The sequence below is a fragment of the Muntiacus reevesi genome, chromosome 21, assembly GCF_963930625.1.
Source record: "Muntiacus reevesi chromosome 21, mMunRee1.1, whole genome shotgun sequence".
NCBI classification, from domain to species: Eukaryota; Metazoa; Chordata; class Mammalia; order Artiodactyla; family Cervidae; genus Muntiacus; species Muntiacus reevesi.
This window is the reverse complement of record NC_089269.1, coordinates 44,846,526-44,856,069: the sequence shown is the minus strand read 5'-3', so window position 1 is coordinate 44,856,069 and position 9,544 is coordinate 44,846,526. Positions and strand designations below refer to the sequence as shown.

General features: G+C 35.6%; 1 long non-coding RNA gene across 2 annotated transcripts; it reads left to right on the top strand.

Annotated features, from left to right (window-relative positions):
• The first annotated feature begins 669 nt into the window (after window positions 1-669).
• LOC136152304 (uncharacterized) lies at window positions 670-8,385 on the top strand. 2 transcript variants are annotated; one of them, XR_010660198.1, is made up of 4 exons: window positions 670-863; window positions 3,635-3,817; window positions 4,464-4,587; window positions 8,113-8,385. It is a non-coding gene; the product is annotated as an uncharacterized lncRNA (long non-coding RNA). The 2 variants fall into 2 exon arrangements; XR_010660197.1 differs by having other exon boundaries at window positions 3,635-4,587.
• Window positions 8,386-9,544: the final 1,159 nt, after the last annotated feature.

Below are 9,544 nucleotides of genomic sequence, written 5' to 3'. Positions count from 1 at the left end.
GGGAATGGCAACCCACTCCCAGTATTCTTGCCTGGAGAATTCCATGGTCAGAGGAGCCTGGCGGGCTATAGTCCATAGAGTCACAAAGAGTCGGATATGACTGAGCAACTAATGCACACATAATCTCCATTTAAGTGGGATGACTTTCTTCTAGCAGTAGTGTTAATTGCTCAGTTGTGTCCAACACTGTGATCCAATGGACTGTAGCCCGCCAGGCTCCTCTGTCCATGGCATTCTCCAGGCAAGAACACTGGAGTGGATTGCCATTCCCTTCTCCAGAGGATCTTCCTGACCCAGGGATCGAACCTGGGTCTCCTACATTGCAGGCAGATTTGTTACCACTTGAGCTATAGGGAAGACTTCCTTCTATATTACAGCTATTCTTTTTAAAGGATTGCATTTTGCCCGTTGGGTCAAAAGAGATTATATCTTAAGATTTTATAATCTGAATATTCAGAATGTGATCAAGGTTTTCAACTGCCTACTAAGTCTGTGTTGATAGAATGTGTAACAGGTTAATGAGGCATAAAGCATCGTTTAAAATTATCGTTCCTGGTCTAACACAGTGGTTAATATTTTACTGAATTAAATGTTTTTCCTGCTCACGCTTACTGAGTCCCTTAAATTCCATGATTCAAAGAATTAATTAACTGAAAGAGTTCCTGTTTGCAAACATACCACTTCTGGGAATCAATGACTTTGCCATGAAATCTCTCATTTTTTATGCTGAATAGTATTACTGAATCAGGATGAATCATACAAAATTCATTAATTTTTAAATGTCTTTAATATACTATGAAACTAGGAAAGTCTATTTTTGTCTATGATCATACAGTGAAATCTTCTTGGTAAGAAGTGAGTCTGTGAGTATCATGACAAATGATGGTTTTCAATCTCTTCTCACTCTGAAAGATCATAATTCAGCTTGTGATTTGCAAAGACATCTTTCCCTTTCCAGTTTCTTATCCTTCCAATTTCTTCTGTCCTGGGGCCTATTACTTCTTTCAAATGTCCCTTTTCTCAAATGTTTTATGAAATAAGACAGATCTAGAAGCATTATAGAAGTATTATTAAGCATTACAAACTGTTGACCGTGTTGATTAATGTTCAAAGATCCAAACATTATTCTCTCATTTGCTTACAAAATTTTTAGTTTGAAAAGCTGATGTGGGCTTACTGTGATCAAAAGTCCAAAAAATCTCTGAAGCAGTAATGAGCAGAGAAGGGATTTCAGAGAAAAAGCAGTTGATTACCAGTATGCTTCTATCTTTGATTAATAATCTTCTAAACTGTATGTGTCTTGAAAGCTGAGACATTTTTTCTTTGAATTCTGAACATGCTGTCTAACCCATAACATTAGCTTGATAAATACTTGCTGGATAAATGGATAAGAAAATATATTCATTTTCTAATCCAACTTTCCACTGGAATAATGAATTCTTTTAATATCCTGACATACAAATATCTAATTCTATTTAGATTTACAGTCATGAAACTTACCATTCCACAATTTGTTCATTTTGCCTCTGGGTAGAATCTTCTCTCTTCACTATTTTTTAGGAGATCTTAAGCAAGGAATTTAAATGCTTCAAGAGTTATTTTCATTAAATGTACACTTATTTTATGATTGTAATGTTGACTTCAAGATTCTTAAAAGAACTGTATTGTTTAACACATAGGAAAAATTCTAGTGTCACTTGGGCTCATCATTTATGCTCAGTATATTGTCATTCAAATTCAAATGATTTATTTCACTCAGTCAGTTGCCTAAAACAAATGTTCATATTTGGATCATGCCATTCTTGTACAACTTGTTTTTTTTCCTAGACTTTTCATTTGACTTTGTTGTTATTGAGTAAAAGGGATATATGTCTTTAATTTTTAAAAACCAACAGGTGATTCTTATTCATAAAATTTGGGTAATGGGTAATTTTCTTTCTAAAGAAATTTTTGGTAAAGTAAAATTTTACATATTACCTTCCCCCTCAAGTCATTCTGTGATTTCCTTTCATATTGCTCTCCAGTTTGGATCATTCTCTCAGATCCATCCACGACTTCTTTCTTGTTTCCTATTTTGGTTTTCTGGATTATAAGTTCAAATTAAAAAAAAAAAATTCACATGTGACACTAGCTTGTAGCCTAACACGTTTTCTAAATTCCTTTTGTATTTAGCTGACAAGTTTCCTATATAGAGCACTTTAAGTAAATATATTTTATGAAATATTTAAATTTTTTCTGGTATATTATGCTATAATAGGAAGTCAGATCCTTTTTCTTCTGTAGCTTATTTTTCCCCTTTGGAAACATTTTTATGATTTTCTTTTCATACTTGGAATCCTGAAATTTTACAATTCCCTCTTTCAGTTTGTATTGCTTCGTTTTTCTAGCAATTGTGGAGTTCTTCAATTTGAGTCTTTTTCTTAGAGATATGTTTTGTATTATCTCTGTGATTATTTGTACCTATCAATTGTCTCTCTTCTTTCTTTCTGAACCTCCAAGAATCTTTGACATTCTGGAAATAGCTGGATGGCATTAGATTTTTAAAATATTTTCCATTTCTTTTCCATTGCTTCCCTGATGGCTCAGTTGTTAAAGAATCCGCCTGCAATGCAGGAGACCGAGGTTCAAATCCTGGGTCTGGAAGATCGCCTGGAGAAGGGAAAGGCCACCCACCCCAGTATTCTTGGGCTCAGCTGGTAAAGAATCTGCCTGCAATGCAGGAGATCTGGATTCAATCCCTGGGTTGGGAAGGCTACTCGCTCCAGTATTCTGGGCTGGAGAATTCCATGGATTGTATAGTCGGACACAGTTAAGCCACTTTCACATTTTGTATTCTGAAAGATATCCTTGTGTTTATCTTCCAGACTATTAAACTAGGATTGTCCGTTGTTTTAGGCTTTCTTATTGATTCCTTTCAATTAGTATTAGTAATCATAGTTTTAATTTCCAAAAATGCTTTGCCATTTTTATTTATTTATTTTTTAAGGACAGCTTGTTCTTATTTTAGGCAGTCAATAACTCCCAAATCTCTCTGAGGTTACTAACATGGATTTTTTTTATTCTTATTGTTTGCACTTTTCCATTTCTCCTGTGATCATTAATTTTCTCTGTTTTGATTTTATAACTGCTGAACTTCAGTGTATCACTCACCAGTACTGAAAAATTAGCTGCTAAGCTGATGAATCTCTTTGCGGCTTTGCAGATTCATAGATCTGTTGCACTAAAGGCCCTTCTTATGTGGACAGAGGGCTTCCCTGATAGCTCAGCTGGTAACGAATCTGCATGCAAGGCAGGAGACCCTGGCTCGATTCCTGGTTTGGGAAGATCCCCTGGAGAAGGGAACAGCTACCCACTCTGGTATTCTGACCTGGAGAATTCCATGGACTGTATAGTCCATGGGGTTACAAAGAGTCAGACACGACTGAGTGACTTTCACTTTCACTTTCACATGGACAGAAAGCTGACTGTGAACCAGTCCAATTGCCAGGCAAGCCTTTCTTTACGTTAAATTCACTTTTTACAGTAGGCACGCTGACAATGACAATAAAGCAGAAGGACTTTACTTTGGGGATGAAGTATGTTGATTTATTTGTTCTGCTTAGAACTGCTTCTCTTCCTTCTTCCCAACACCCAGATTCATTGAACATCTAAAACAATTAGCTGCTGCTTTCTGACTCTCAGTTTAACTACCACAACTGCCTCTGTGGACCATCCAAGAGGATCTTCTGCTCAAATTGAAGGTGGGAAGGTAAAAGGTTATAGTCATCTACGCCACATATACTGAGGAGGGGGCGACAGCTGAATGACACAGCAGCCGGTAAAGAGGTCTTTGCTTAAATTCTGGCAGGGCCACCTAGAGCTCTCTCCTGCTTTCTGTAATTCATAACTCCGGAGTTAGAGCTGTTTAATTTTTTCACCACTCCTTAAGAGCTCCAATCACTTGCAACCTTCACGCATGCCTATATTAAAATGTCATTTCTTTGATCTAGATTACTCTTCTAGATCTCTATACTGTTCTAAAATTTTATTAACATTTCTTATCTGCTAATTGTAGACATCTTTTCCACTTTTAGCCTTCTTACGGGTTTATTTACTTATCTGTAATATCCATTTACTCTCATTTCAGTTTGGGAAAAGATTTTTCAGTATACTGTATTAGAAAACAGATTATTTTATAAATATGATTTGGCTATAGACACAGTTTCTAAATGTTGACAACTGCATATCATTCCATTTCTTTGGCAAAAAGTAATGGTAATTGAAGAAAGTTCAATAGAGAGGGTTACTTCCAACAGTTTGGACAAAGTTCAAGGAAACCAGTTGAAGGTAGAGTAATGCCTGGAACTAGAAAAAGGTGGATAAAGGTAGTGTACACCCCAAACCTTAAGAGACACTAATGTGGCAAGAAGAAAGAGTGATTATTATAACTCAGAAGAATAACTAATGAAAAGCTTGTCTTGCAGGAGCTGTGGCCTTTGGTAGAGCTTGATAGAGTCCACCTATGGAAGGAAATGGGAAAATAAATTCATCTACCTCTTCTTCCCCCTTTCTCTGACCTGATGGTAACTACCATGAACTAAACCGAAGGTGAGGAAACACCTAATCTATTTTTTACAGAGATTAGCCTCCAATGTCACAGTAGGTAGAAAAAGGTGAAAAATGGATCTGGACAAGTAATTGGGATAGATCAAGCATTCACTCCTAGATTTGTCCAGATGAAATGCTATGTACCCAACCCAGAGACCACTCACATTTTCATTAGCTATGATGATGGCTAAAGAAACTGCCTACAGTGCAGGAGACACTGGAGATAAAGGTTTGATCCCTGGGTCGGGAAGATCTCCTAGAGGAGGGCATGGCAACCCACTCCAGTATTCTTGTCTGGAGAATCCAAATGACAGAGGAGCCTGGTGGGCTACAGTCCAGAGGTCACAAAGAGTTGGACATGACTGAAATGACTGAGCACAGCAGAGGGTGATGGCAACTCAGTTATCTCCCCACCTGCAACTGAAGCAGAAGATATCACCAGTATGTTCCTATACAGTAGGAGAGTGAGGGGGAAGGGAAAGTGAGAAATAAACAAATAAGTATTTAACATAACACTTTATTGCTGTAGTCCTCACTTCCAGTGCTAGTCATGAGACCTGATTCTAGGTAATTCTAGCTCCTTCCTAGCAAGTGGTTCATGTTTTTTTGTTTGTTTGTTTTTGTTTGTTTTTTGTAGATCTGCCAGGATCTCAGCTGTAGGGAACTCTTTACCTGGTGAGATAATCCTGCATAATCTGTGTCCACTATGGCCCTGTCCTTATTGTGTTGCTATAATTTCCATTGACCAGGGTTCTTGGGAAATAATGTACCAAGAAACACCCCAGTCAATTCCCTGGGTTCCAATGAACTGGTTAGCAGCAATTCAATTTGATTAAGATCAATCACTTCATTTGATATGTGACTCTCTTCTCTTTTTTATGGGCTTCCTTTATGAGGATCCCAGAATACTAGATGAACGGTCAAGAGAAAAAGAGATTACAAGCAGAGATGAAAGGAAACAGACTTACGGACTTAGAAAACAAGCCTCTCGTTACCAAAGGGGGAAGGTTGAGGGGAGGGATAAATCGGGAGTTTGGGATTGACATATGGGAAGCCACCGCTACTTGTTCTAACAAGCAATACAGTTCTGAATCTTGCAATAGTTATTATGTTAATAGCCAGAGATCTATTGTATTCATTTTAAAATTGACATTATAAATTTTTGCTTTGATTAATACATCATTAAGTTTAGTGACACTTTCTGACTTCCATATATAAAATCATGCTATATGGAGAAGATAAACAGGACAATTTACATGAAACACCTTAATTTATTAAGCTTTAAGGAATTCCACCAGATTATCTCAAAATTTCCACCCACTTTTAAGCTATCTTCTATCTCAGATACAATCGCTGAAGACAAAAATAAAATGTGTCATATTTGGAGAGACATGTGAGGATTGTCCAAAGTGTTTCATGTTTTCATTACAAAAGAGAGTGAGCAGAGTCTCTAGGGCCTGAAGCTGAGACATCTAGCCATGCTTGCATTCTTAAAGCCAGCTCGAGAACAAACAGTTCAAGTACATACATGACATATTCCTAAACTTTTCTTGGCAAGGTTGCAGAAATGTTTTTATCCATTGGCATATCATTTCATTTTAATTTTTTCCTAGTACCAGTGTTGGCAAAATATGCTTATGTGAGTGTTGCATGTTTGCCTGTTTTCATTCTTAAGTGTGAAAGTATATTTTACATGGATAGAGCAGTTTTTAATTTATCAAATAAAAAAAGAAAGAAACATGACTCTGGATTAAGCTGTGGGTTGAGTTTTCTATTCTCTGCCTGGAATGCTAGGGTTGAACAAATATAGCTCAGCAACATTTTATAGCCAGCAAGTGTGTGCATACACATACACATACAAATTTGCATGTAGTTAATTTTCCATGGCTGAATAAAAACAAAGGAAGAGAAAAAAGCTTAACTGTGAAGTTACAAGCATCAAGAATAATTCTCAAGAAGCAGAGATAGTTTTTCTAGCCATTTGTCCATTCAGCGCCTTCAGAATTCAGACAGATAATTCATATAAACAATCTCTGTTCTCCCTTTTCCCCAAATGTCTGCAGCTTGTTTGCTTTAGTGAAATTAACAAGAGAGCCAATGTTGCATTAGCTCATTACTACGACATTCTCTTCCCATTAACCATTTCTTTTCTCCTTTTCATTCTATACCACACATGCCATCTAATCTGGAATCTTTCTAAAAAAAGTAAGAATATATGTTTTTAAAAAAACAGAAAGAAAAATATAGTTGACTAGAATTTTTACCTTGTGAAAAACTATTATATAAATATTTAAAATATCCTTATATCATATATAGCAATATAATATTAAGATCAACATGAATATTAATTATCTATCTGTAAGTTTTGTTATGAATATGTGTCTATTTTATTAATATACAAGATATGCACCCCTAGAATTTATGTTATTAAATAATTTTAAGTTAAAGTGGATTATTTTCTCTTTCTGTTAAAATTTCCAGTCCTTAATTGACTTCTTTTCTAGTTAAAAATTATTATGAAATATATCAGTTTAACAATACCATGAATAATCAACATTAATTAAATAACCATACCTATTAGTCAAGAAATTCTCAGAAATATATCTGAGAAAGTTACATATAATATCAAATTAAGACATTTCCATTGAAAATTGTTTTGACATTTTGGATACTACAACATTGTCAAGTCAACATTTGACTATGTTTTAATATCTTAAATAGTACTGTAATGCAATAATAGAGTACAAGTAGTTTCAGTATCATTAATAAAGAGCTTAATGTAATAATAGCAATGATTGGTGAAGAAAAGAGACCTTAGAAATGACTTCCCAGTACTCTTGCTGGGATCCTTTGAATGCCTTCTGACTCCAGGTTTGCGCATTTGCTGCCAATGTGAAACTGGTGAATTCAATCTCGGTTTCATGGGCACTTGGAACAGAGAGTCTAGACTAGGTACGTGAGTGCGTGTCCTTTGCCACCTCTTTGTATATGGTCCACTTTAGAGAAAGGGAGCAGAGTGAGAGGAGAGCTGCTCTTTGTCATTCTTACTCGCTGCCTTCTGAAACAGCAGTGAGGCAGCAGGGAGCGGAATCTGGATGCTTTCCACTGACTTCTGGAAACTTCCACCTCAGTGCTCTCAGATTCCAAGTGTGAAGCAAGTGCTTTGAGTGACATCTGGCAGCTCCTTGAAAAACTTATGTAATAAAATAGTTTTTTCTCTTTCAAGCAAACATTTTTAAATTGGGTTTATGTCAATTATTTATTGTTTGCACAGACTTCACCAGTCACACAACTCTTGGCTGCTCATTCTGCCCTGGGGATTGTATGAAACCATGCCCTAGTCCATTGAGTGGTTGATGTTCATTCATGTTCAGTCTGCAGGCCTACTTCACTTTTCAAACATATATCCCTACCATAACATCGAGGATAAACCAGTAAACCTTTGCTTATTCTGATGTGTACTGGAGCTCAGCATCCTCAGAGGTTATTTGAGCACTGATTTTTTTGTTGTTGTTATTTTGACAGTGCAGCAAGGCTTGAAGGATCATAATTCCCAGACCAGGGATTGGACCTGGGCCCTGGGCAGTGAAAGCATGGTGTCCTAACCTCTGGATTGCTAGGATATCCTCTGAGCATTGATTTTAAAGTATCAACTTTTAAAGCAACCACAGAGATTAAAGAGAAGTGGCGTATATGCCCAATGAAAAATCAGTATTGCCACCAAAGTATAATTTGATGATCATGTATAATATTTTCATATATTTTACATCTTTCAGATAATGTAGTTTAATGAAGAGATTGGCCTTCACTCCAGTTGAAGCTAATTTCTTTTGCAATTCATGGACAATCAAAGTTTGGAAGAATAATGTTCTTTACTTGAAACTATTGCAACTATCTTTAGCTGTAATCTAGGCAAATAAACATATTTTACTATATTTAAAGTATTTTGTAATGAATAAATCAATTATTTACTGTCTTTGTGTGTTGAAGCTAGTTTCTCTTGCAATTCATGGACAATCAAAGTTTGGAAGAATAATGTTCTTTACATGAAACTATTGCAACTATCTTTAGCTGCAATCTAGGCAAATAAACATATTTTATTATATTTAAAATATTTTGTAATGAATAAATCACTTATTTACTGTCTTATGTACCTGAATAAAACTTGAATTGCCCAAATATTAAAATAATTAATAAGAACTAACAACATATAGAACCTACTACATATTATTTTTTCAGAGATGGTTCAACATATATATTAATTTATTCGGTCCTCAGCAGTAATATGAGGTGTTAGTCATTCAGTCATAGCTGACTCTTCGTGATCTCATGGACTGCCAGGCTGCCAGGCTTCTCTGTCCTTGGAATTCAAAGCGTGACTGTTATCTGTAGTTTATCAGTGAATAATGTAGGCATAGAAATAGTACATAAATTTCCCAAGTTGCACAACTAATGAGCTGAAGAACTGCAGTTCCAAACCAGGTTGTCTGGTACCAGTAATTATGTTTTTAATGACTGCTGAAATGTTTCACTACAGAGTAAAAGTTAACATAAAACAGAAACTTTACCAAGTGCTTGGTAAAACAAAACACAAGGAACACACTAATATTGGTTTTGTTTAAGTTCGGCCTTTGAATAATTTAATCGCTATGTTTTAAAAACAAAAGGTACACAACCCAAGATCTATTGTGATACTCTAAATATGCAGGCAACAATAGCCTAAATGTGTAGGAAAATAAATTTAGAAAGGAAAACACATTTTGCAATTTTAAGGACTTCATATTTATAAAAAGTGACAGATAATGTTAAAAAAGATAGAAGTAAATGATGTGTTTTTCACTTACTGGTTAATTAATGACTAAGATAGCCTAATCCCTAATTACATACCAATGTAGTTAGTTAGTGCTTTTATTTTTAACTTTAAAAGTTGTTCAAGCACTGCCTCGGGTGTTGAGAA